Source organism: Pan paniscus, chromosome X (assembly GCF_029289425.2).
Source record: "Pan paniscus chromosome X, NHGRI_mPanPan1-v2.0_pri, whole genome shotgun sequence".
Lineage (NCBI taxonomy): Eukaryota > Metazoa > Chordata > Mammalia > Primates > Hominidae > Pan > Pan paniscus.
Window position 1 is genome coordinate 6188198 of NC_073272.2, and position 24309 is coordinate 6212506.

The 24309-nt window shown below is 36.8% G+C and overlaps 1 long non-coding RNA gene across 1 annotated transcript; it reads right to left on the bottom strand.

Annotated features, from left to right (window-relative positions):
- Positions 1 to 16994: 16994 nt before the first annotated feature.
- Positions 16995 to 23370, bottom strand: LOC130541175 (uncharacterized). The gene is made up of 3 exons (XR_008955227.1): positions 23306 to 23370; positions 20009 to 20137; positions 16995 to 17976 (listed from the first exon to the last, which is right to left on the bottom strand). It is a non-coding gene; the product is annotated as an uncharacterized LOC130541175 (long non-coding RNA).
- Positions 23371 to 24309: the final 939 nt, after the last annotated feature.

Sequence of the window (24309 nt, forward strand, 5' to 3'; positions counted from 1 at the left end):
TATCTGGACAACTGTGACTAATACAGTGCTTAAAAGTTAAACCATTAGTATGAAACTTATTATATCTATGAAAGGGATTGCAGCAAAAATTTTCTAGATTGACAATGCTATTTTCCATAACTGACACTGAAAATAACAAATGCTTCCAATATGTCAAGACCTGTATCCCTAATGACAATGTGATATAATGATGTCACAGATTTTGCACTTTTTCATTGCATTTTATTCTCCGCATATGTCCTTGAGTACAGATTATTAAATATAACTAAGCAATTTTCTTCTTTAAATAACAAAAGTACTACTTAAAAGTACTTTTTCAACTTACTGTGTTTATTCTTCCCATAGGGTGAAGCTGGCCCCAGGCATCTTATAACGTGCATTAAACAAAAAACTTCTTTATCAGTGGGAGGTTACTAAATTTCACATTCTCTCAAAGCTTCAAAAGAAAGGAAAAAGAAGGAGGAGGGATGCCCACATTAGACATGCAAATTCTTGAAAAAAAGTCTATTTAATAAGAGTTGAAAAAGTCAGTCTTGCATTCAAAGAGGTCACACACTTATCAAACCTACCGTAAGTTTAAATGACAGCTGGTGTCAATCATGAATTCTATTAGAAACATTTATTTTGAAGCATTACATCAAAAAGCCCAATACTATCTTAAGATAATTAGTTGTTAATTGCTCAACAATACGCATTTCAATAACAACAATAATAACTATTAATATTTTCTTTAACATATAACTTACCAAGGCTTGGATGTAACCAATATTCACCCCTCCCTTTCAAATGTTTGATGTGGTAGATTTAGGTAAATGCATTCAGTTACACAATGGCAACCACGATGTGGGTAAAGAACATCTCTTTTACCCTAAAAAGCTCACTTATGTCCTTTTGCAGAAAGCACGCCTTCCAAGCACAGCCTCTGATAACTCTTGATCTGTTTTCTGTCTCTGTATCTATATCTAAGAAGATATCTATATCTTCTCCTGTGTGAATTTATAGATAGATGGATAGATGATAGAGAGAGAGAGAGACAGAGAGAGATAGAGAGATAGATATGGATATGGCTGTAGTAAAGGTAAAACATATTTATATCTATAGCTATAATATTTATCTATCCCTATGGATCTGTAGTATCTTAAAGTCATGTCTATATCAAATATCTATATTAAAGCCATATCTTTATCTCTCTATGTTATAGATAATCTAGATATATCTATATAGATTCACACAGGATATCTTCTCAAGAATGTTGCAGAAATAGAATTATTGATAAAGAGACTTGATCAAACTTTCAAATATAACGTTTTCTTTGTATCTAGCTTCTCTCACTGAGCATAATTCTTTTGAAATTCAGCCATATTGTTGTGAAATTCAGCCATCAATAGTTTGCTTTTTGTTATCACAGAGGATTGCTTTGTGTAGACAGACCTTAATGGGTTTATCCCCTAATTGGCGAGGTTTCTTTTTTGCCATTTGGCTGTTTTATATGAAGCTTTTATAAATAGCCATACACAGGCTTTAGTGTGGACTTACTTTCATTTATCTTGAGTAACTGTCTAATGCTGAAATTGCAAGGTATAAATAAGGTGTATTTGACTTTTAAAGAAATTGTTTTCTACAATGGTCCTTCCAAAAACATCAGTCTCTCATCAATCAGGTCTGAGGGTGTTTTGTACCCCAGATCCTTCAAAACCTTTGTATGTGTCTTTTGAACTTTAAATTTGAGCTATGCCATGGAGCTGGTAGTATTCCATGCTACAAAGGGTGCAGAGCATATTTTTATATGCTTTTTGATTACTCTTATTTAATTTGTATGAGTGTGTTTTGATGGGGTTCTGCAACAATTAAACACAATCAGAAAAAAGTCACATAGGATATCAATATCTATATATTAATCTATCTGTCTATCTATATTAAAGTCACCTCTATGTCTACGTATCTATGTTAAAGCTACACATATATAAATATATAAATATATTTGTGTATATATATGGATACATTTGTATATATGTGTGTGTATATATATATACAATCTGTATATATATATGTCGATCATATATATAACTATACAGATTGTGTATATATGTGCAGACATAATTTATGTATACAGATATGTACACACACACAGAGACAATCCTAGCCACACTAGCAGCTGATTAGACGGTGCCCATCCAGGTTGAGGGTGGTCTTCCTCTCTCGCTCCACTGACTCAAATGTCAGTCTCCTTTGGCAACACCCTCACAGACACACCCAAGAACAATACTTAGCATTCTTCAATCCAATCAAGTTGACACTCAATATTAACCATCACAGTTAACAAACTATGGTATATATGACCATGTCTGGTTGATTACCATTTTTTTTGTAAATAATATTTTATGAAAACATAACCATGTGCATTCATTTACATCTTTCCTGTGGTTACTTTGCATGACTGCAATCAGTTGTGTAGCTGCAACAGAGACGCATGGCTTGCAACATTGAAAATACTTACTACGTGCCCCTTTCCAGGGGAAAAAAGTTGACCCCTGCTATATATTAAAATAGCTTATTGATTTTCATAATACACTGAGAAATTAGACCCAATTTATAAATGTTTGACTTAGAATTCCATATTCTATCATCTAATTTGAATGCTAAGTATAGATCCATTTATTCTATGCACTACTTTTATGTCTTAGCATGTAATCAGAGGCCAAAATTTAAAGATGACACTGTGGTGAGTAATATGGTTGAAGATCCAGTTGGTCTAAAGAAAAGGAACAAATATGTTCACAGAAGTAAATGTGAAGGTTCTATTTTTAAATTTTTGAAATTTGGGGCTGTTTTCTACTTCCTGGTCTATTTTTGAAACCAGTGAAATATCTCTCTGGTTCCCTGTTAGTTATCACACAGAACTTAAGGTAGTTTCTTCTATAAGAAAAAAAAATGCTTGTCCTATTATTCAAGGTAAGTCCCACTATTAAGAAAAAGAACGTTTGTGTTTATCTACTTTCTCAGGATTAATAATTAACCATGCTCATAATGATTCCTATACTGTTTATTGGGTTCGATTATTTTAAAAATCCTATTGTACTTTTGAGAAGCATGTTGTATTAATTTTTCTATCACTGCAGAACAAATTTCCCCCAAAATTAGCAACTGAATCATCAAACAGCTATTGTCTCACAGTGTGTGTGGGTCATGAATCTTGGAGTCATTTCATGGGGTGGTTTGTGGCCTTGGGTCCTATCGGGGGAACCCACCCCCAATATTTCAATGTAGGTTCTTTCTATTTTCCATAAGTGTCAGCTGAGAAATAAAGAGAAAGAGTACAAAGAGAGGAATTTTACAGCCGGGCTGCCAGGGGTGACATCCCATATCGGTAGGACCATGATGCCCACCTGAGCCTCAAACCAGCAAGTTTTTTATTAAGGGTTTCAAAAGGGGAGGGGGCATAAGAACAGAGAGTAGGTACAAAGATCACATGCTTCAAAGGGCAAAAAGCAGAACAAAGATCACATGCTTCTGAGGGAACAAGACAAAAGGCAAGAGCAGAACTACTGATAAGGGTCTATGTTCAGTGGTGCACGTATTGTCTTGATAAACATCTTAAACAACAGAAAACAGGGATCAAGAGCAGAGAACTGGTCTGACCACAAATTTACCAGGGCAGAGTTTTTTCCCCAACCTAGTAAGCCTGAGAGTACTGCAGGAGACCAGGGCTTCTCTCAGTCCTTATCTCAACTGCATAAGACAGACACTCCCAGAGCGGCCATTTATAGACCTCCCCCCAGGAATGCATTCCTTTCCCAGGATATTAATATTAATATTCCTTGCTAGGAAAAGAATTTAGTAGTATCTCTCCTACTTGCACGTCTGTTTATAGGCTCTCTGCAAGAAGAAAAATATGGCTATTTTTGCCTGACCCTGCAGGCAGTCAGACCTTGTGGTTGCCTTCCCTTGTTCCCTAAAAATTGCTGTTATTCTGTTCTTTTTCAAGGTGTACTGATTTCATATTGTTCAAACACATGTTTTACAATCAATTTGTACAGTTAACACAATTATCACAGTGGTCCTGAGGTGACATACATCCTCAGCTTACGAAGATAACAGGATTAAGAGATTAAAGTAAAGACAGGCATAAGAAATTATAAAAGTATTATTTGGGAACTGATAAATGTCCATATTAAAATGAAATCTTCACAATTCATGTTCCTCTGCCACAGCTCCAGCCGGTCCTTCCATTCAGGGTCCCTGACTTCCCGCAACAGGGTCCCCCATTAAGTAAACATCAAGCTTTCAGTTATGGATGCAGCCATGGGAAACCTGGACTGGGGTTGAGATTCTGCTGCCACGCCCAGTCACATGGCTGTTCCAACAGAAGAGGCCTCAGTTTCCAATCAAATGGGCTGCTCCACAAGGCTGCTCAGGATATGGTAGCTGGCTTCCCCAGAGGGAGTGCTGATGGGAGGAGATGGGAGGAAAGAAAGGATGGGGAGAGAGAGAGGGACAGAGAGACAGAGAGAGACAAAAAGGCAGAAATAGAAGAGGGGAGAGAGGAAGGAAGAAACAGAGTGACAGAGGTAGACAGAAAGAAAAAGGGAGAGAGAAACAGAGGAAGACAGAGAGGTTGGGGAGAGAGACAGACAGAGATAGAGGGAGAGAGAGAAAAGGAGAAAGAGACACAGACAGAGACAGAGAGAGGAGGGGGGAGAGGGAAGAGATGGAGAGAGAGAGAGAGAGAGAGGCAGAGAGAGATGGAGAAACAGAGAGAGCCTAACAAAGAGAGAGAAAGAAAGAGAGATGGTGGGGAAGATACACAAGGAGAGAGAGGGCAAGAGAGAGACAGAGAAAGAGAGGGAGAGTGACAGAAAGGGAGAGAGAAAGAGAGAGAGAGAGAGAGGAGGGGACAGAGAGAGGGAGAGAGAGATGAGAGAGAAAAAGAGAAAGGAGAGACAGAGAAAGAAAAAGAGAAAGATAGGGAAAGAGACAGACAGACACAGAGAAAAACACAGAGAGAAAGAGAGGCACACGTACACATACAGAGAAGAGGACAATTGCAAGGTTTTTTATAATCCAATTTCAGAAATGCCATCTATCACATCACCTCTACCTTATTTTAGTACAGTCAGGGAGGGCTGGCTGTACAGAAGGCATGGCAAATGGTACCAGGAGGCAGGGGTCCTTGGGAACTCACCTGGAGGCATGGGCTCATACAAGGGCAAGTTCATTTCCTAAAAGTGTTAGAGGCTAAGAGCATTAGGAAGTAACTTGGTGTTCTTCTCCTTCAATGATGCCAACAGGAAACTGCTGTCATAGGATAGCCATTGTACGCTGGTGTGTCCCAATCTCCACATAAGAGATGAGAATGTCTTGAAAACTCAGCTCCCAAAGGGGCGGACACATAATTGATGGTTTTTACTACCATTCAGTAGAATTTCTATGAAGAGAACTAAATATGTAAATTGGAGAAATTAAAAATAAGGCTGATAGTATAAAAGACTAATTTGACAAGTGAATGCTGTGGTTGGGAAACCTCATTTTATTACCATTTGTCAATGTTTTGGATCAATTTGGAGATTAGTGATTTTAATCTCTTGCCAGATTCGGGTCTTGCCATAGAGGATTACAACAGAATTGGCCATGAATCATTTTCTTACTATGAATTAGTATCCTATTTATTTAATAATAGGAATAAAGCAACAAGAAAAACAAAAATAGTGGCAATTGACAATATACCAAGATTTTAAAGTTCATAAGTAATGTTCAATACTGCCCTGTTTTGTATACTCACAAACACGCACCTCACAATGGGGGTTGAAGTCATAAAATAACATAATGAATATAAATTTTATATTATTTCTACCATCCATGTTCACTATTTGGGGAGAAAATGACTTTACTGAAGTTAATATTTACTTAACTTTCAAAGTTCTGTTTTCTTTTTTTTTGTTTGCATGTTTTCATACATATCACTCTAATTTGCTTTTTTCTGCCAAGAGGTTGAGAGAAACTACAGCATTACAGCTACGATATTTTGTCTGACACCAAGGAAATTTCAACAAACTATAATGGACATAATCAAATGATTTGATAAAACATAGCATGATAGCTATGAGAGAATGTTTTCAAATTATTATATTTTAAAATTATATTACCCAATAAAAGATATCAAGGACCGCTGCTATATGCATATGTACTTGAAAACATTTCATTAATTTACTAATTACAGGTTACATTTTTCTCTTCTGTTATCTGAAAATATTTTATGTAAAATTTATTGAAAATAATCCAGTGATTCCAACATTTAGCACAAAAATAAGATAATTTTTAAAGTAATGCTTCCTTCATAGTAACTTACATTTGCCAGCCTTGAAAATACACCGAACATATCTAGAAGTTGTTTCTTGATGAAATCTGTGAATATGACACACATTCATACCTTTTATTTTATGTCTCATCAAAAATTAATAGTATTCATCTATCTCTGATCCTGCCACTTCTTTCTAGTATGACTTCAGTTTTGCTGGGAATTTTTATAACAGGTAAGCAAGTGGTAACATTTTCATTCACTTTTTAACACCAATTTCAACTAAGCCACTCAAATAAACAAAGGCTTTTATTTGGAAGAATTGCTGTGGAAACATTAAACAATAGTATCCTTTTACCATCTCTTAAAAATGGTGACTTTTCAATATCAAATAAACTGTTTTAGATATATTGTACCCATATGAACGAAATGGCCAATGGAGGTTTTTGTTTTGTTTTGTTTTGGTTGGTTTTGGTAGAGAATTGACACTGGTGGGTGGAATTGTCCAAAGACACAAAGTCAAAGTATACTTGGCACAAGAGGTGTTTAATAAAAGTGGTTGCATGATTTAGTTTATCAAGTGCTTAGCTTATTATGAATATTATTCCAGGTATTGTTGGAAAAATGAAAAGGGAAAACCATAAGCTACTTTCCTTTCTTATAAATATTTGCTATATATTTAGGAATAAGGTAGCAATTTTTTTCTTTAAAGAGCCAGAGAGTAAATAGTTTAGAAATTTCGATAGATGTAATGCCCTCAACTTGGCAAGCTATTGTTCTCTCTGAAGGACTAGCTGGTAGTTTTGTTTGTTTTGTTTGTTTTACATTTTACATGTTAAAATGTCCAAACCACTCTTAGCTCACAGCCAAATTTGTCTCTCCGGCTGTTAATAACTGCTATACAAAGAGGAAGAATGCATACACACAAGAAAATTAGAATAAAGCTGAAAGTGCTTACCAGAAATGGAAATCCTTCATCCACAGTTTGAGTTGGAATTATCTGTATTCCAGTCCCACAATAGAGAAAGGAAAAACAAAGAAGAGGGCAGAAGAAGGGCTTCCTTTCTCTTTTAATTTATAGAAGGTTTCCTGCAAGCTTTTATATTGGCATTTTTCCTTTCACCCCTTTGCAACAACTTAGCCCCCTGACCTCAGCTAGCAGCAACGCAGACCGGAGCCTGTCTCATTTTGAACTGCTGTGTTTGAACTGCCCAGCTAAGAAATCTGTTTTTGTTTGTTGGTTTGTTTGTTTCAGTTTGCAGAATGAGCGTCCATGTGACACACAAAACCCTGACTCAAAAATCATGATTTGGATGTTTATACTCGATTCTCACATCCAGATTTCTATTTGTTTGATAGTAAGTTTCTTATAATGGAGTATCACTTTTCTAATAAGTTCTTGCCACTTTTTCGTTAGAGGGAGACTGTGTTCAGCAGGTGATATTTGATAGTGGACGCTCATTTGATATCGTTCTTTGGTTTGTAGGGTTTATTTTTTATTTTTTGGTCTCAGATTTCCTTTTTCTCTCAGTGGAACAGCATTTTCAAGGAGTCTTTTATTCCTATGACCAGCTTTTCTTGGTGTTATCTCTTTCTGCTTCTTCACTGGCCTTATCTTTTCTTTGCAAACTTGAACAAGCAAAATGCAATGTATTTTTTCTTTCCAATCCTTGCGTTCACTGCTATCTACTGTAAGCTATCATTTAAGCTACCTTTCTTTGAATGAGAGTTGAGCTTTGGCAGGGGTGCAAGAGAGAAAGCCTATCTTATTTCTTTACCGTGATTTCATTGCAGCAAGCTGAGGTCTCTTAATTTTCATAACCTCTTAAACCGTCTCGTCTGCACTTATTTTACAGGAAGCAATCTGTTCCAGATAGGAACAAGATCCTAGAGGATCATTTTTTAATGAGTGTTATGTATTCTATACTGCACCCTTCAACCAAATTTCACATAATGACTGAGGTACATTCCATGAATTCAGTTAATGTTAATTTTATTTCTTTAAGTACGAAATGGATGAGGGAAGATAGATGTTACATCTTATATTTAATTCCAAAAAGGCTCTAAAACCCATTATTATACATATTATTGTTATTATTTACAAAATTTGGTATCCGGACTTGTGTTGTTCAATAATAGCAATGAAAATGAAGGCTAGGATTGGAATACAGATGCAGAAAATTCCCTACTGAATTTAACACCATGTTTCAATTACTAGATTTCTTTAACCCATTTATGTGTTTGCAAAGAATTCCAAAAATCATAACCACTTATAATTTTATGTTTCTATTTCTCATCTTGTTGATCAAATCCAGACTGAAACAATTTTTTTGAAACTGCCAATCCTGTTGACATTTTGTTGGAATACTTTCTAATTCCCTTTTTATGTCGCTTGCCAATCAGGTTTAATTTCTAAAAGCCATTTAGTTCAACATAAAAAGAACTCTTTCATCTGAACAGCATGCCAACCTAACATCTTCTTTTCTCTCTTTTTTTTTGTTTCATCTAGAGTTTAAAGAGAAAAATTGAGCACGATTTCTTAATATAAAAAAAAAAACACCCAACACACAGACATTGGCCATGCAGCTGAGGAGAAAAGAAGGAGATGAAAACTGTGGGGTTAAAGATGTAATAAGACAGGAGATAATTTTTTTTTCTCATTTATAAAATGGGGTTTTAGTGACATTTATCTGTCTGATAGAGACCTGAATTTCTACCCAATTTTGTTCTTCATCCACTCAAGATGAATTTATCCTTGTTACATCACACTACAGCTAGAATCCAGGGTCTCAGGGAAATTGTGGTATCTCTTTTTCCATAACAGAGGAAATAAGATTTGCCTTCTATGCAGTTCATTAAACTGAGGATGTTCATAAAATCCCTTGGTTTCCAAGTCTGCATGTTTTTTCAAATAGCCACTGGACTTTCTAAGGAAAGGGAAACCAGGATGTCCCTCTGGGTTCAGTGTGGACCTGCTTGAAGAAGGGTAGGTGAGTTGGTATCTCCAAGAATTCTGAGCAGGTTGACTTCTTCATCATCATCATCATCCTTGGGCATGCATGAATGCTGAACTGTGGTCTTTAAGAATTAATAATAGTTATTTTCATTCATGAGTAATTCGTATACAATAATATCCAAGTTTAAAATTCACATTTAAAAATGTAGAATTTGATAGATTCTGAGAAATACATGTATACATGTAAAAATCATCACAGCCAAGGTATAGGCCATTTCCATCAGTCAAAAATATGGTGTGGGCCCAGTGCGGTGGCTCACACCTATAATCTCAGCACCTTGGGAAGCTGATGCAGGAGGGTCACTTGGGCCCACAACAAATTGAGCCTGGACAACAAATTGAGACTCCAACTCTACAAAAAATAAAAAAGTTAGCCATGCATGGTGGCACACACTTATAGTCCCAGCTATTTGGGAGGCTGAGGTGGGAGAACTGTTTGAGCCCAGGAGATCAAGCCTGTAGTGAGCCATGATCACACCACTGCACTACAGCGTGGGTGACAGAGAAAGACCCTATCTCAAAAGTAAATGAATAAATAAATGTATTGTATATGTCCCATGGCTGTCGATTACCACAACTCCCTCCTAGTCTGCAACAATTCCTGAGTCCCAAGTCACTAGCTTTTGTTTGTCAAGGATCTCATATTCATGAAATGAATCATTCTCTTCTGCCTGCCTGGTATCTTTCACTTAGCATAATGTTTTTGTGTGTGATCCATATTGGCGTGGATATGAGTAGTTTGTTCTTTTTATCATTGAAGAGGATTTCATCTTATGGATGTAGTCATTAGTTGATGGACATTTGGATTTTTTCCAGTTCCTCCTTAATATGGCTTCAACTGACCTGAACATTCATGTGCTGGTCTTTGAGTAGAAGTATATTTTTATTTATCTTGGATAAATAAATAGAAGAGGCACTGCAGTGTGATATGTCAAGTGTATATTGAACTTTACTGAAAAATGTCAAATATCTTTCCCAAAGTGGCTTCCTAATATTACATTTACAAATTGCATGTGTGAGTTCTAACTGTTCCACACTTTCACCAACACTTAATATGGTCAGTCTTTTTAATTTTAGCCACTCCAATACGTGTGTAGTGGTCACTCATTGTTTTAATGTGCTCTTCTTAATAACTAATGATATTGATTACACTTCATGTGTGTATTGGTCATTTGAATATTTTCTTGGATAAAATGTCTGGTTATATCATTTAGCCATTTCATTTATTTTAATTGTTTTGCTTTTCTTCTTATTGTTTATTTGTAAGAGTTTTTAAAATATATATATTCTGGTAAAAAAAAAAAACAGAAGTCTTTGTCACTTTATCTGTTATTTATATTGTAAGCTTTTTCCTCCAATTTGTGGGTTAACTTACCATACCCTTAATAGTATCTTTAAAAAAAATGTTTTCTAAATCTTAATGAAATACAATCTATTATTATTTTCCTTTATGGTCCATCTTTTTTGTGTCCCACTTAGGAGATATTTTCCTAATCAAAGGTCACAAATAATTTTTCTTACAAGAAATGATAATTTCCTATAGAAAAGTTATAGTTTTTGCTCTTATATTGAAATGTTGGCATGTGTCTTTTCTGCTTCAATTATTTTTAGCCAGTGATTCTTACTATTATCATGTAAATATTTCCTCTTATTCTGTTCATATGTGGACTTAAACTGGCGTATTACTGAGTGCAACCTTATATTTCAACAATAAAGCCCACTTAACCAAAATAGATGGTCATTATTATACATTGCTGAATTCTAGTTACTAGTATTTTGTTAAGGATTTTTGCACCTATGTTCACTAGGGATATGAAGCTATAGTTTACTCATTATAATCTTTATTATTATTATACTAGCCTCTTAAAATGAGTTGGAAACCCTTTTTTTAATCTTTTCTTTCCATTTGATTTTGCATATACTCAGTATTATTTTCCCCAATTTTTTAAAGTTCCACCTAATAAGCCATTTCTTCCTAAAAATTTCTTTGGGGTACACTTTTTACTGCAAATTCCATTTGTTGAATATACATAGGGCTATATAAACTATCTTTTTTTTCTTCCTGTGTGAGTTTTGTCAATGTTCCCTATTTTTTCATGTCTTTTTTCCTCAAATAGAATAGTTAGAAATGTATCAATTTTATTGAACTTTCAAAAAACCAGCTTTTGGTTTAATTGGTTTTCTCTATTGTTTAATTGCTCTTTCTGTCATTGATTTCTATTCTTACCTTTATTATTTCTTTCCTTCCCTTTATTTTGGATTTAACTTGCTCTCATTTCACTGATTTTTGAAGTAGAAGCTCAGATCCTTTATTTGAGACCTTCTTTCTTTTTTAATATAGGTATTTGGTGATGTATTTTTTCTTTCTCTTTCTGCGCACCACAAATTGTAATGTTGTGTACTGTGTTCATTTTCATTTAATTCAAAATAGATCTTAAATTACAAATCCCATCCAAGTTCAATAATCTTTATGAGAGCAATGAATAGAAAGAGAAAAACCCAAATAAAATAACTAAAGAATAAAATATTAAAAGGAAAAAAAAGTTAAAACTTTGGTGATTTTCTGCAAACCATTAGTTTCAATTCTTTTTATTTTTTATTTTTATGGCCACATATGACCCAGGAATCCCACTGCTCAGTATACACCCCAAAATAAGCAAATCAGTTACTGAAGAGATAGCTGCACTCCCATGTTTGCTGCAGCATGTTCACAATAGTGAAGATTTGGAAGCAACCTCAGTGTCCATCAATAGATGAATGAATAAAGAAAATGTGCTACATATACACAAGGGAGTACTATTCTGACATAAAAGAGAATGAGATCCTGTCATTTGCAACAACATGGATGGAACTGGAGTAGATTATGTTAAGTGAAATAAGCCAGGCACAGAAAGACAAACTTCACATGTTTCACGTATTTGTGAAAGCTAAAAATTAAAACAATTGAAGTCATGGAGACAGAGAGTAGAAGGATGGTTAGCAGAGGAAGGGTAATGAGGCAGTGGGGAAGTGGGGATGGTTAATAGATACAAAAATAGAATTAGAAGGAATGAATAAGATCTATTATTTGATAGCACAACAGGGCGACTACAGGAGCTCCAATTCTTGTGTAAGAAAATGGCAACTGATTAGGACTCTGCAGTCATTAGAGGTAGCAGACCCGGATCAGATTGATGTCACATTTCCACCAACTGTTCATTAACCAACTTCCACCAAGTGTCTGGAAATGCCTGCCAATCCCAGATTTTCACCTAGTATTTTCATTGTTGATCGTCAGGGAACAGAAAGATAAATTATAAATTGGAATTTCAAGATAAAAACTCGATTTGAGGTTTGACACAAACAAAAGAAAGATTTCTCCACTGGGTTTCTTTCTGTTTCATTTACTCCCTACAGTTCAGCTCAGATTAATGGGCTCAGAGACGGATTGCAGTAATTACTCTACCCTGTCACTCTGGTCTGTTATGCAAACAAATGTGCTGGCTGGAACAACAGAGAGCTCAGACCAGTTTGACACTACTTACATTGCCTTGTTTCCTAATTTATATTGTCCTGTATGCAAGACCCATCTCTAAGGCTGACACCAAAGTGCTTTCTGCAGGTGTTTTTAGGCTAAGTTCTTTATCTTCATTTATTCCTGAGGTTGGTTTTTTTTTGTTTTTTTAACTTGAACTTGAGATTTTCATTGAAAGGCATAACTCGATTAACTTTAGTTTAGTGAACACTTCTCCTAAGCATTTACACTGAGTCAGTACCCTTTTTGGGAGGGGGAAAGGTGTCCTAAGTTAGAACTGTAGATATTTTAATGAATTTATCAACCTACACACAATTTCTTCAATCTTGCAATACTCTCAGTGTTGTAGTAATTATATTTCAGATACAGATTTCTGAAGACATGTACATCATACTTGCTACAGAGATAAGAAAGTGGTCATTGTCATTAACACCACGTTTGCCATGGAATTCACTTTCAAATTGTTTTAAAGTGCCTGTGAATTCTTGGATCATTTTTAATGGACTCTCCTTCATATATTGAAGTGAACTTTAACTTGACTTGGCTCCAATGTTGCAATGTATAATTGGAAGAAATTGATTATATCAAATAGATCTCTACATCAAACTGTCACTCACATTTTTAAACTTCCTTCTTCTGTATAGATGGCTTGATATAAAATATTTATTTTAATGGATACCAGTCATTTGATAGCTAGAAAGAATATTACTAAAATTGTGTGGTTATATGTCTTTGTTAAAATCATATTTATGTGTGTTGAAATCCTATTATGCATACTGAAATATTTTTCCCATAGGTTTTGGGGGGCAGGTGGTATTTGGTTACATGAGTAAGTTCTTCAGTGGTGATTTGTGAGATTTTGGTGCATCCATCACTGGAGCAGTATACAGTGAAACCAATTTGTAGCCTTTTATTTCTCATCCCGTTCCCACCCTTTCCCTCCACATCCCCAAAGTCCATTGTATCACTCTTATGCCTTTGCATCCTGATAGCTTAGCTCCCACTTATGAGTGAGAACATGCAATGTTTGGTTTTCCATTCCTGAGTTACTTCACTTAGACTAATAGTCTCCAATCCCAACCAGGTTGCTGTGAATGCCATTAATTTATTCTTTTTATGGCTCAGTAGCATCCCATTGTATATGTACACCACAGTTTCTTTATCCACTCATTGATTGATGGGCATTTGGGCTGGTTCCACATTTATTCAATTGCAAATTGTGCTGCTGTAAATATGCGTGTGCAAGTATGTTTTTCTTTTCCTCTGGATGGTTACCCAGTAGTGGGATTGGTGGGTCAAATGGTAGTCCTACTTTTAGTTCTATAAGGAATCTCCACACTGTTTTCCATAGTGGTTGTACTAGTTTACATTCCCACTAGCAGTGTAGAAGTGTTCACTTTTCACTGTATCAACACCAACATCATATTTTTTTATTTTTTGATTATGGCCATTCTTGCAGGGCATGTTGAAATTTTAAAATGTAGTATCTGAAAATTTTGTAGAAGAAAGATCCAGTAATGTCAATCATAAGTATATACCCACAAGAAGTACAAACACATTTTTAAACCAATGCATATACATGATTTTTATAGAATTACTAGTCACCATAGTGAAAAGGAGGAACAACCCAAATGCCTATCAACTGATGAATCAATAAACAAAATGTGATCTATCCATATAATAGGATTTTGTTCAACCATGAAAAAGTATGAAGCTCTGACACAGGCTACTACATGGATAAACCTTGAGCATATCATGCTCTGTGGATAAAAGCAGACACATAATGCTACATATTACAGGATTCCATTTATATGAGGTGTCCAGAATAAGAAAATCTTTAGAGACCAAATGCAGATTAGTGGTTGCCAGTATTTTAGGCAATAGGAGAATGAGGAGTCACTGCTTCATAGGTATAAGATTTCCATTTAGGCTGGGAGTGGTGGCTTGCACCTGTAATCCCAACACTTTGGGAGGCTGAGGTGGTAGGGTCACTTGAGCCCAGGAGGTCAAGACCAGCCTGGGCAATGGGGTAAAACCCCATCTCTACAAAAAAATTTACAAATTATCCGGGGTGGTGGCTCATTCCTGTAGTCCCAGATACTTGGGAGGCCAAGGGGGGATAATCGCTTGAGCCCAGGAGGTCAAGGCTGCAGTGAGCCATGATCATGCCACTGCATTCCAGCCTGGGTGACAGAGTGAGACCCTGCCTCCAAAACAAAACAAAACAAAACCAAAAAAAAAAAAAGGAGAGGATGGTTACACATTATGATGATGAGTGTACCAAATGCCACTAAAATATATACTTTAAAATGGTAAAAATTCGAAATTATATATGTTTTGTTAAATGCTATATGTTTTGAGCTGGTGCGGTGGCTCATGCCTGTAATCCGAGCACTTTGGGAGGCCGAGGCGGGTGGATCACAAGGTCAGGAGATTGAGACCATCCTGGCTAACACAGTGAAACTCCGTCTCTACTAAAAACACACAAAAAATTAGCCAGGTGTGGTGGCGGGCGCCTGTAGTCCCAGCTACTTGGGAGGCTGACGCAGGAGAATGGCATGAACCCAGGAGGCGGAGCTTGCAGTGAGCCGAGATCGCACCACTGCACTCCAGCCTGGGCGACAGAGCAAGACTCCGTCTCAAAAAAAAAAAAAAAAAAAAAAAATGCTCTATGTTTTGTTAATTGCGTACCACAATTTTAAAATTGGACAGTTAAAAAAAAAAGGTAGAAAGCAGGGTTTTGAGGTACAGACAAATTTGTTTTTTAATAATCTTGGTTCCCACAGTGGAGCAGCAGTTCAGCTGAATCTAAAAATGTAAAGTATATTTTGTTCTGATTATACTGAATAATGCAGGCGAGCAACTAATAACAACAAACGTGTTTCTTAAAGTGGTAATAAATATCTCTATGAGGAAAACAATAATCAGGGGAAAAAATTGGAGGAGTGAGAGAAAAACATCTCTGCCAATTTGGGAGCCAAAAACTAGCATCATGGATTCCAAGGTTATAGAATTTTAAAGCAGGAAATGTGAGTTCTTATGACTCCTCTGGTAATTCCTTTAACCCTCTTGATTCTTTACCAAATATGGATTATTTCATGCCTGGTAGCAAAAGTTCAACATATCGCCATCTACTTAATGTTAGATACTTTCACAGTAATATATCACTTAAATTTCACACACACACAAAGCTGTTGGGGCCTGTGTTTACTTTGTAACCATAAATTGATCATATATATATATATATATATATATATATATATGAAAACTGTAAAATATATTTTTTATTATTTCAATAGTTTTTGGGGATACAGGTGGTTTTTGGTTACATAGATAAATTCTTTAGTGGTGATTTCTGAGATTTTGGTGTTCCCCTCACCCAAGCAGTGTGCACTGTACCCAAGGAGTAGTCTTTTATCCCTCACTTCCTACCACACTTCCCCCCGAGTTCCTAAAGTCCATTGCATCATTATTATGCCTTTGTGTCCTCATAGCTTAGCTCCCACTTATAAGCGAGAACATATGATATTCGGTTTTTCATTCATGAGTTACTTCATTTAGAACAATGGCCTCCAGCTCCATCCAAATTGCCGGAAAGGCCATTATTTCGTTCCTCTTTATGGCTGAGTAGTATTCCATGGTGTATAAATACATTTTCTTTATCCATTCCTTGATTGATGGGCATTTAGGTTGGTTCCACATTTTTGGAATTGTGAACTGTGCTGCTATAAACATGCATGTGCATGTGTCTTTTTGATATGATGACTTTTTGCCTTTGGGTAGTTACCCAGGAGTGGGATTGCTGGATTGATTCGTAGGTCTACTTTTAGTTCTTTAAGGAATCTCCTTGCTAAAAACTGTAAAATGATTTAAAATGGCAATCAAATATGACTTCTATCATTTAAGTCAGGCTAAGATAAGCTATGATGAGTTTTTCTTCATCTTGAATGAATGTGGATATACTTTTTCTAATAGTTTGACATGTTTAGTCATGTTTCAGTAAAAGCTTATGAATCCTGGTTTGTTTTCATCAAGGCATTGAATTTCCTGTCTTTGCAGCTGTGAAGACAAAGGCAAGAGGATAATTCGGTAGAATGTTGGATAAATGGTTGAACTAGGAGACAGAAACATAGATGAAATCATCATTAACCTTCCAATTCCAGAAAGAATCTGTTTTTCTAAGTATTATATTTTTATTGAAACAGATTACAAATATGGTTCAACAGTTCAAGGACATGATTTTTCCAAACTAGATCAGTGAATTTTTTGAAAGTTTATAATAAAAAATGGTATGAATAAAGTTGGGGAAAGGATTTGGAGGTTTATAAATGGCTGGATATTAATCTTTCACTTAAAATATTCAAGTCTGGAGAACATTCCTTGTGGTTATAATTGGTAGAGTCAAATTTTTCTTTTAAAAAGTAGAAGAGGCTTAACTTTCTCAACTTTTTGTTTTTAGCATTTTATGCAATGAGCTACTTTCCACACCAGATGTTTTCCTGGCTCTGTTTTTATTTGATTTCCATCACCTGTGCTTCCTTGAAAGCACCAGAGGCTCACAAGCTGGCAATACTCCATCATGAACTAAAATTTGGTCTTGTGCCTATGCTACCTCAATCCTGATGTCTCACTCAAAGGACAGTGCCTAGTCCAAGGTTTCTGAACTCAGCCAAAATATGTACTTATAAAGAATTGAAAATGTTCCAGCAACTCAGCTCAGAGCAGTTGATGTGGAAAATATATTTATGGAGGAAAACTACAAAAAACTCCCTGAAATGGTATTGGTCTTACTAGACTAAATTCTAATACAGCCACAGTCTTTCACATCATTTGGGGCAGGGGAGGTCAATGTTGTATAAAAATATTGTCACTCTAGTCCATTAAAATCATTCCATAAAGATACTCCAATAAGTTTTAAAACTGTACATTTCATGACCTCTACTAAGGCCATGGAAACCTTGAACTGTGTAGCAGGTGTAAATTTTGCTCTTCAACGTCAGGCATAAGCAATGAAGCATTGTTTTAATGTTCTTGGTCATACCTTGCTATGAATTTAAAGAAACTTGCCTAAAAGGGGGAATGTCTACATTCAGCCACAGATGTTGGCGAAGTGAGCCTGAGAAGAAGTTTTCAATAGCTTTGTCCCCATTCCTGCAAAGTGAAGAAGAGAGAGGATGTAGGTTAAACATAATGGTATGGTCTAAATCAAGCTTGTTCAGCCCCGCAGCCCACGGGATGTGTGTGGCCCAGGATGGCTTTGAATGTGGCCCAACACAAATTCTTAAACTTTCTTAAAGCATTATGAGATTTTTTTGTATTTGTTTTTAGATCATCAGCCATATTTAGTGTTAGTGTATTTTATATGTGGCCCAAGACAATGCTTCTTCTCCCAATGTTGTTCGGGAAGCCAAAAGATTGGACACCCTGGGTATAAATGTCTATTTCCCTCTAAAATTCCTATGTTGAAATCTAATCCCAAGGTGATGGAATTAGGATGTGAGGTATTTGCGAGGGTGGTTAGGTCATGAGGGTGGGGCCTCATGAATGGGATCAATGCCCTTATAAAGGGACCCCAGAGAGTTCCCTCGCCCCTTCCACCATGCGAGGACACAGCAAGAAGGTGCTGTCTATGAACCAGAAAGCAGGTCCTCACCAGACATCGAATCTGCCAAGCCTTGATTTGGACTCAGCCTCATAAACCATGATCAATCAGTGTCTGCTGGTTATAAGTCACACAGTCTGTGGTTTTGTGCTGTAGCAGCCCGAATGGCCTAATGCCTATAATCATGCTCCCTGCAAGTAGAACCAGAAATACATCTCTATTCTGACTTATTAGACCTGTGTCTATGTACTATGTCTTGATAACCAGACCCACAGATATGTAGGTCAACATCCAAGCACAGAAGTGGTATCTGTTTCAGTGCCAATCATATGATGACAGGAGGTAGATGTGTAAGAATCAAGCCAGCTGCAGTTCCATCAGAGTTAAAGGACTTTATAATATAACATACTTTTGTAATTTTCTTCTCTGAATTCAATTTTATCAAAAATATGTTGCATTACCTCAGACATTTCAGGATCAAACTTTCTACAAAAGGATATTTATTTAAAGCAAATAAGAATCCTTGTGAAATATAAAACCCAAGAGAACCGTGCGTAAATCATAAATCAGTTCATCAGAGAGAAATACTCAAGTGTTGTGTGTTTTGTGTTTTAATGAGAATCCCTCTCTCATCTACTGGCTTGTGCTCTTAAATAGGAAAATAAAATCTTACACTTTTAAAATAATATGGACTAAACACTCCATGCATAGAAATTGTTCTCAAATTCCACTTTAATTAAAAGGGAAATACTGATGTTAAACTTTAATTTAAAATAATTTGAACACTTCTTTTGATGATCTGCTGAATATATCACTCATCATAAGCACATTTGTACTGATTTTCAAAATTTCTTGTACTGTGTTAATTTCATGGAGGCTGTAAGTATTTGGTATGGTGCAAAGATATTTAACGGTTCTTATGGATACTCCTAATGTCAGGTAAAAATCAGGAAGCACCTACACACACACATGCGCACACACACACACATTGACATTTTTTCATTCCCTGGGACATCATAGAGTCTAGATTTAATGTTGGAAAATGAAATTCTCCTTCAACATTCGGTCTAATTCATATTCTCTCATTTGTGAGGGATCATTTCTGCCAGGGAATTGTCACCACGGTGTCTAACTACATCATTCCGCGAGTGCTATGTGCTCAGATGGTTCAAGAAAGCCCATAAAATCACCACTGACTTCAAGTTTGAGATGCCTTCAGATATCCAGTGAGACCTGATAGTGTTTAACCTTTCAGAAAAGCCATGTATAGAGACTAGGGAAGCTTTGGCTTGACGACAGTGGTACAAGGGCAGCTATTATGAGTGACAGTTGAACGCAGAGGAAAAAATGAGCCATCAGAGGGATAGCAAGAAGAGTTAGAACGGAAGATGAAGATCTGTGGGATATAAAATACGTGACACCATTTAAAAAGTCAGAAAATCCCTGTGTAGTGGCTTATGCCTGGGAGGGCAAGGTTGGAGGATCTCTTGAGGCAAGGAATTCAAGACCAGCCTCGGCAACATAGTGAGACCCTGTTGATACAAGACATTTTAAAAATTATCTGGGTGTGGTGGTGCACACCTGCAGTCCCAGCTACTCAGGAGGTTGAAGTGGGAGGATTGCTTTAGCGAAGCCCAGGAGGTTGAGGCTGCACTTTGCTGTGATGGTGCCAATGCACTCTGGCCTGGGCAACAGAGTAAGATTCCATTTCTAAAAAAAAATTAAAAAAAAGTCAGAAGACGAGTCAGAGCTATCCCAGCAACATGAGAAGGTCCCATCTCTTAAAAATAGGAAGTGAGCAAAGAAGAGGGTTGAACTACAAAAAATATTGTGTAAACACATGCTGAATAGAGGGTATGGCATGTTAATTACAGTGAATTGAACCCATAGATAAAGTGAGCACAGACATTCATCCCTGATGCCACTACAGTGTCTATCACAGCATGAAGTCCTAATTCCTAACAAGAAGGCATGTATGATTCACAAGAGAAATCAAGGATAAAGACAGTTTGTAGAAAAAAAGGTGAAGGATGAGTGAATGTAGCACGTGATTCAGGTGGATTTAAGAAATTTGTTGGCTGGGCACGGTGGTTCACGCCTGTAATCCCAGCACTTTGGGAGGCCGAGGCAGGCGGATCACGAGGTCAGGAGTTGGAGACCAGCCTGGCCAACATGGCAAAACCCCGTCTCTACTAAAAGTACAAAAATTAGCCAGGCATGGTGGCAGGCACCTGTAATCCCAGCTACTCAGGAGGCTGAGGCAGGAGAATCGCTTGAGCCCAGGAGGCGGAGGTTGCCGTGAGCCGAGATCACGCCACTGCACTCCAACCTGGGTGACAAGAGCGAGACTCCATTTCAAAAAAAAAAAAAAAAAAAGTTGTTGTTGCTGTTATTGTATTTTTGTATTTTGAGTTGTTAGGACTGTTGATTCTCTTTGTAAATTGAAGATATTACTTGGGGATATTTATACATAAAGGAGAAGAACAGAAACAGAGGTCCAGCACAGTGTCTATCACAGCATTAATTCCTACTTCCTAACAAGAAGACCTGTACTATTCACGAGAGAAGTGAAGGATAAAGACAGGTTGTGGAAAAAAAGGTGAAGGATGACTGAATGTAGCACGTGATTCAGATGGATTTGAGAAATTTGTTGTTGCTGTCACTGTATTTTGAGTTGTTAGGACTATTGATTCTGTTTGTAAAGGGAAGATATGACTTGGGGATATTTATACATAAAAGAGAAGAACAGAAACAAATGATGGAATAAGGATGAAAATAGAAAGAATGCAGGGAGTAAAAAACCATGCCAAGGGAACAGCAAGCCTAATTTCATCCAACAGCTTTCTTTTTGAGACAGAGTGTCACTGTTGCCCAGGCTGGAGTGCAGTGGGGTGATCTCGGCTCACTGCAACCTCTGCCTCCCAAACTCAATCGATTCTCTGCCTCAGCCTCCTGAGTAGCTGGGATTACAAGTGCACGTCACCATGCCCGGATAATTTTTGTATTTTTAGTAGAGGCAGGATTTTGTTGTGTTGGCCAGGCTGGTCTTGAACTCCTGGCCTCAAGTGATTCACCCACCTCGGCCTCCCAAAGTGCTGGAATTACAGGCATGAGCCACCGTGCCTGGCCTCATCCAACAGCTTTTACCAAATAATGTGTAGTAGAGTTTATTCTTTCCTTTTACTCTGGTGTCAAATGAAAATTTTTTAGTTTTTGATTTTTTTCAAGATAGAGTCTCTCTCTGTCACCCAGGCTAGAGTTCAGTGGAATGATCATAGTTCACTGCTGCCTCAACTTCCTGGGGCTCAAGTGATCCTCCCACCTCAGCCTCCTGAGTAACTGGGACTACAGGTGCATGCCACCATACTGGGCTAATTTTTCCATTTTTAGTAGGAATAGGGTCTCACTATATTGCCCAGCCTGGTCTCAAACTCCTGGGCTCAAGAGATCCTTATGCCTGGGCCTCCCAAGGTGCTGGAATCACAGGCATAAGCCACCACATCCGGGTGAAAATTTTTGAATGTCGTGACAGAAACATTGGATTCTCACTCTCAGCCTTTGCCAAATGACCCGGTTTGTAGGATAGGGAGGCTGTGTCCAAATACTTGATTGAAATACAGTTAACTTAAGAGGACTTTGTTCATTTAATTTATAAGACTCTTTGGAATTTCAGTTCTTGAAATCAATGCAGAAATGCAAATTACATTGTAGAAAATTATCTGACATTATGCTAAATCGTACAGCATTATATTTATGACCAGAGTTTTCTGTAAGGATCAACAGTAATCGTATTTACTTAATCCTTCATTCTGAGCAAGAAGTTTCCTGCAATTTAAGTTTCTGTGGGCAAAGAAAACATTTGCTGGTGGATTAAAAGAATCTGTCAGTTTAACATATAAGGAATGTTATAATTGAGACCAAAATATTAAGGAGCATATATATGTAAGCTGAATCTCTTATATTATACTATATGTTAGTAACAAAGTTTATTTTATGGAGAAATAATTTATCAGAAAATGTCTTGTTTTATAAACTAAGGTTCATTTATTGTTTTAAAAGGTAAATTAAAATGATTAAATTTTGGTGAGAATGACCAAAGATATAAAATAAGTGAAATGATATAACACAAGTAAAAAATTGATAATTTCATTGATGTCTACCTATAAAAATGGGTATACTATGTATCCCTATTCATATAAATTAAGTTGTTTTTTGTTGGGGTTTTCTTTTCGTGGTTTTTATTTTTTTGAGACAGAGTCTCATTCTGTCGCCCAGGCTGGAGTTCAATGGCATAATCTCTGCTCACTGCAACCTCCGCCTCCCAGTTCAAGCAATTATCCTGCCTCAGCTTCCTGAGTAGCTGGGATACAGGTGTGTGCCACCATGCCTGGCTAAGTTTTGTATTTTTAGTAGAGACGGGGTTTACCATGTTAGCCAGGCTGGTCTCAAACTCCAGACCTCAAGCGATCCACCCACCTCAGCCTCTCAAAGTGCTGGGATTACAGGCGTGAGTCATAAATTAAGTATAATTTGAACTGGCAACATCTACCCTCTTTTTTTATTAGATGTATTCATCATTAAATGGATTAATACCAGTTTATTTTATAGATGAAAGCAAACAAAAATAGGAAGTGTTTCGTGAACCTGGTAAATAAACCTTGAATATTTTTCTTTTTAATTGAGGTATTTTCTCTTTCTTCATGTCATTAGGGAAATTGTCAATTCAAACAAAAGAAATCTATTTGTCAAAGGTATTGCAATCATACCTTAAATTCTTTAGGCAACAGAGAGTTGAAGGAGACTGTATTAGTCCGTTTTCGCGCTGCTGATAAACACATACCAGAGACTGGGAAGAAAAAGAGGTTTCATTGGACTTACAGTTCCACATGGATGGGGAGGCCTCAGAATCATGGTGGAAGGTGAAAGGCACTTCTTATATGGTGGCAGCAAGAGAAAATGAGGAAGAAGCAAAACTGGAAACCCCTGATAAACCCTTCAGATCTCGTGAGACTTATTCACTATTATGAGAATAGCACCGGAAAGACCAGCCCCCGTAATTCAATTACCTCCCCCTGGCTCCCTCCCACAACACGTGGGAATTCTGGGAGACACAATTTGAGTTGAGATTTCACTGGGGACACAGCCAAATCATATCAGAGACCAAAAATTCTCCTTAAATTCACCTCCAATTTTAGTTTGGAATTTCAGGAAGATGGTTGGTTTGTGTTTCATTCTCTGACGTTGTAGGCTTAGTAGCTTCCTCATTATTATAGCCTGGGATACAGATGCCTTAACCTGCTGTGGCTAGTTGAAGATGTGTTCACCTTTAGAGCAAAATAATTCTTCCTGAAATCAACCTAATCTCTTCAAAATCAAATCTTCAGGAAAATTATGCTTTACAGGTTTTATTGCTAGATCATTCTTCACCTAGTTCTCTCATTTATACATTCAATTAGCAGATTTGTTTTTCTTTAGAGACAGGGTCTTGCTCTGTTGCCCAGGCTGGCATTCAGTGGTGTGATAATGGCTCACTGCAGACTTCACTTCCCAGGCTCAAGCGATTCTCCTGCCTCAGCCTCCTGAGTAGTTGAGACTACAGGTGCATGCCACCACTCTTAGCCAATATTTTAATTTTTATTTTTAGTAAAGTAGTTTTATTTTTAGGCAACATAGAAAAACCTAGTTTTTATTTTTAGGTTTTGCTGTATTTCCCAGGTTGGAGATTATTTCTCTTAAGCTTTAAGTCTGTAATACAGACATGAGGGTCTGTTCCTTAACTTTCTTTAATACAGAGTCTATCTATATCTTGTCTATATATCTCTATATTGCTATAGAGATAGATTGCTAATTGGTAGATAATAAGTATATAAATCTAGATAGAT